The following is a 5163-nucleotide window of genomic DNA, read 5'->3' on the forward strand; positions in this document are numbered from 1 at the left end:
GCTAAATAGTGTGGTAATACTGAAATGTTATGAATACTGCTTTTTTAGCACATGAAGTATAATTGGTCCAACAATCTTGCCTTTACTTTTTTTTTTAACAAGAAAAAGAATATGAGTAGACTTTATCTAAGATATTAACTTCTTAGTTCTAAAAGCACTTGTAACAAAAACCAAATTGTTTTTGTGGGGAGGATGGTAGAAATTCATAATTACTGGGATTCCTTGTCTCATGAATGAGTAATGCTAAGTGTCATAGGGCTACTTTAAAAAATGCGATTATTTATCTTTTACGTTGTTAAAAAGCAAATACATTGCATAAAGTTGATTATTTTAACTATTTTAAGCATATACTTCAGTGACATTAAATACATTCACGTTGTGTGTGTGTGAGGCTACTTAAAAAAATTTATCTTGGTCACTTTTTTCCTTCAAAATATAAAGACAACACTCAAAGTCCCTGCATATCCAGTTCAGTAAGGTTAATATTCTTGTAGAGAAAATCTGATATCAGCTCAGCTCTCATACCTTTTTTTTTTTTAAACAGAGTCTTGCTCTGTCACCCATGCTGGAGTGCAGTGATGCCATCTCTGCTCACTGTAACCTCCACCTCCCTGGTTCAAGAAATTCTCATGCCTCAGTCACCCGAGTAGCTGGAATTACAGGTGTGCATCACCACGCCCATCTAATTTTTGTTTTTGCAGTAGAGGTGGGGTTTCACCATATTGGCCAGGTTGTTCTCAAACTCCTGACCTCAAGTGATCCGCCCGCCTTGACCTCCCAAAGTGCTGGGATTACAGGTGTGAGCCACCCTGCCCAGAATGATTATTCTGATCATTCTGACTTGCTTCCTCTGCTACCTCTTAGGTAGTTGTGTGAAGTCATGATTAGCAAATTCTGGGTGAAAAAAGATTTCAAGTCACAAAGATCTCTCATAACCAACGTCAATGGAAAATTCTTTCTTTGAGATTGCCCTGATTCCAGTGTACTGTTTAATCCACTTGGCCCATCTGTGTCATACTTGTTAAATTCTTTTACTAAATCTGGGCAGACATGACTATAGCACTCCTTTACTGCTGTAACTGTTTCCAGGGATTGCTCTGAAGGAATTTCTACTTCTCAGGCTCTGAACAGTTACTGAATGAAATATGTGATGCTTGCCCTATGATTGGAATGTGCTTATGGCAGTTGCCAACCCCATATCCTTCAGTTGGAGGTGGGACGGGAGTGCCACCATCTTTACTATCTCTTCCCATACCAGTCAATGTCTGTTTTCTTATTTGTTTTGATGCTCAGGATGCTGCTAATGCAAGAACAGCCTGCATGGCTATGTATAAGCCTGGCATATTGAAAAACTCAAATACTATTTCGGTAGCATATTCTGTTTGCTGGAGCATTCAGTGGAAGTTTAGTCAAAAGAAAGTAATGACCTTCATGTTCTGCTTTAAGTGTTTAAAGATTACTTACTCCAAACCTTTCTTTCAACAATCTTCAATTAAACCATGGTGGGTTCACCACTTCATGGTATATGTGGCTTTTTCCTGTTACATCATCCCCAAAGAAGAAGTCTACGACATTGGCTTTCTTTATCACCCACTTTTGAGATTAATTGCCCACTTTTGCTGAATTCTTGAAAGCAATACATCAAGGGATAATAAACTATTGTTCTATACTTGCAACATGTTTCAGTTTTGTATACTCAGTGCCACAATCCACCAAACACACTGGTAGCTGTCCCACCATCTTCTTTCACTCCTGCTGCTATCACCCTTCCTTCCCTCTTGCTGCCCCACGGCTTTATCTGGTCAGTACTGGTTTGAGATTGATGGCAGGAGATGGGGACTTTCTAACCCTCCCTAGCTGGATACCCTCTCTCACAACTTCTTCCTCTTTCACTGCCTTTTCCCAGGAACTCAAGATGGTCCATTGGTGCCCATGCCCCAGTCAGACCCAGGCCAGGCCCAACCTAGAGTATTCTGTATAATTGTTTTGAATGGAAGTTATAGGGGCAGTAGAATAATACTTTGATTTCTAGATTTTTTTTTTTTTTTTTGCCTCAGCGTTTATTTTAAATGGTCTAAAAGTCAAGCCTAGTCTACACAATGTTGGCAAGAATCTAATCTCAATAGATTAGAAATGAAGTATGAAAAGAGCCAAACGGAAGCAGTACCTAGGCTAAGATCACCTAGGAATATAAAAGAGATGGCGATGGAGAGATACTGAATGATGCAACCAAGCGTGGTCACAAGTACAAATGTTTAGGTTGAAATATGGGAAGGAGGTGACGTATCTGGAGAGGAACTGAGGAAGTAAGCAGGAGGTGCATGTGAGGGGAAGTTGAGGTCACTATGTAAGATATGTCAGGTATATTTTGACTGATTAGCTCTCTGGACAATACTGTCAAACTTAGATGAACATCTGAATGCCCTGTGGTGTTAAAAAAAAAAAAAAGATAAAGCTGTATGGGTCCTGCCTGAAACCTGTTGAATCAGAATCTCCAGGGTAGTATTTGTTTTAGAAAGCTTTTTAGGAGATGAGTTGAGGAAGATATATGTAACCCAGAGGAATAATTTTATAATGTTGCAGAAACTAGTTTCTACCTCTGAATAAAAGGGAGGTGGCCTGAGGAGTTAACAGTACCACCGACAAAAAGGACAGGGGTTGTTTTTCACTCAGCAATCAGATTGTGGACTCAAGCAGGTAGTTCTGCATTGCTAGGGATGTTTAAGAACATGCAAGACAAACTCATGTGATGAAATGGGATAAGAGAGGAAGGCTTTGAGGACCTGCGCAGATCAGAAGTGGCTGGTGGGGGGACCCTGCTATTGGCCTGTTGTAGCTCCTCTGTGAGGAAGAATAGCTCTCCAGAGAGGGGAATGGAGATTGATGATATGACAGTGCAGTCCAAAACAGTAAGCTTGAATAGAAAAGGCCAAAACACACACAGGAGTGGACTCAAGTCTTTGATGTCACTGGAGATGTTGACGTCTTGCCTTAGTTCCTAGGAAAGGAGAGTTGCTGATCAAAGTGAGATTCACAGTTGTGTACTAAGTGTTTGTATTGAGTTATAAGTGCACGCAAGGTGATGGCTTCATATATTCGAAGGTCAGTATATCCCTAGTATTTGATTTAATCATATTAAGACTATAGTGCACCAAAAGCTCCATAAAACCAGATACTTGGCTTATTTTGTTTGCTGGTAAATCCCCAGCATCAATAACAGTGACTGGCACGTAGTAATGGATGTGGATCTTCAATAAGTGTTGAACGAATGAATGAATGAATCCATTGTTTAAAAGATGCAATCAAGAACAGCAGAAATCTGGCTGGGCACAGTGGCTCACACCTGTAATCCCAGCACTTTGGGATGCCAAGGTTGGCAGATCACTTAAGGTCAGGAGTTCGAGACTAGTCTGGCCATCACGGTGAAACCCCATCTCTACTGAAAATACAAAAATTAGCCGGGTGTGGTGTTGCACGCCTGTGATCTCAGCTACTCGGGAAACTCCGAGGCAAGAGAATTGCTTGTACCTGGGAGGTAAAGGTTGGTTGCAGTGAGCTGAGATTGTGCCATTGCACTCCAGCCTGGGTGATAAGAGTAAAACTCCATCTCATTAAAAAAAAAAAAAAAAAAAAAAAGAACAGTAGAAATCCCTGAACCCAGATGAACCGTACCACCAAACAAATTGAGACTGCATATCATCCCATTCACAGAGGTGAATATAAAATTGATGTTGAAACTTGATCTCAGCTAATTGTTTGTCTTCTTATTTATTCTCCTATTATTTATTGGGGAGATTAGTATTTTGAGTCTTTCTTCCTCCCAAATTAAATCAATTTTCAGAACTTTCATTTGTACTAAGTGTAAATAATGTCAAATACTTTATGCATTACTCTTCCCAGTGCATTACATTTTTTAACTTGAAGAGATGATGTCTTAGTATCAAATTTGAATAATCATTTTATAATGGGGAAAGATTTCCTTTTCAATGGTAGTTTTTTTGCTTTGAAATTCTTATTGATATTCAAAATTTAGAGAATTATAGTGCCAAGTGATTTAACATATATTAGAATGAACAGGGTATGACACTCTCAACAGTAAAGAGAAGATATCTGTGGGCTTACAAGGATAGAATCTACATTTCTCCTTTCCTCTTGTGTTCTTGGAGTGGCAAAAGATGATTCTTTCTTGTTGTGGATCTAAAGGATATGTTGTATGTGTTGGCAATTTCTTCCCTTACTCATGAAGAAGTTATGCTAATAGTAACCAGGATCTAATGGCATCCTTGGCATTTGATTTGATTTTGGAGAGACTAAACCAGGTACCACGCCTCATCCAAGCAGCCATAAATAGCATTTGAAGTGTTTGCCTAACTGTCCATGGGAAAGGCCAAGCATAAATTCTAGATATTCCACAGACCACCCAGAGAATTCTGGCAGGATACACACACACACACACACACACACACAAAACCACCACTAAGAGACAGCCACTCAGGATTAGGCAAGTGATGGTCACCAGCCACTGGCAAACTTTGGCGAAAACATCCGTTATCATTTCCAGCTTTGAGGGTTTGCCTTGTGTCCAGAGCCCATATCAAATATATTGCTGCAATTAAATAGATTTTTTACCACAGTGAGTTTCATTGGAATGTTTCCTTGCACTTCTGTGATGCATATAAATGAGGTGAAAATATTATTTTGCTTTCTTCAGAGCCAGAAATGTAAAGATTATGAAGAACAGCTGTCATCATAACATAGAAGCTCTTGAAAACAGTCTGTGACTTAAAGCAAATCGTTTTCTTCCCATGTATTAATTATCTAACATTATGAATTTCTGCGAAGCCTATACAAGCAGGCTTATGTTTTCTTATGCTGTTTTTATATTGGAGTTGCATGACAGTTACTTCCTATTTTCTTTTCAAGGGGGAAGATGGGTGGAAATTCTTTGTAAGCTGTAAAATGCCATTCATATTTAAACCGCCATAATTTCTACAGTTTTAAAAATTGCACTTGGTACTATTTTACAAGGGTTTTTTAAGGGCTTATTGATTATGTTTCTGGTAGTATTTCACTCAGAAGATGTCTCTTGTCCAGTGTGCACATCTATAAGAAGAAATTATTCTGTCTGCTTGCACTGCTGCACGCTTTGAAGAAAGCGTTCTG

General features: G+C 39.1%; 1 pseudogene; it reads right to left on the bottom strand.

Annotated features, from left to right (window-relative positions):
• Positions 1-853: 853 nt before the first annotated feature.
• Positions 854-1679, bottom strand: LOC117078347 (annotated as a pseudogene).
• Between the last annotated feature and the right edge of the window lie 3484 nt (positions 1680-5163).

Source organism: Trachypithecus francoisi, unplaced genomic scaffold (assembly GCF_009764315.1).
Source record: "Trachypithecus francoisi isolate TF-2019V2 unplaced genomic scaffold, Tfra_2.0 Lachesis_group0, whole genome shotgun sequence".
NCBI classification, from domain to species: Eukaryota; Metazoa; Chordata; class Mammalia; order Primates; family Cercopithecidae; genus Trachypithecus; species Trachypithecus francoisi.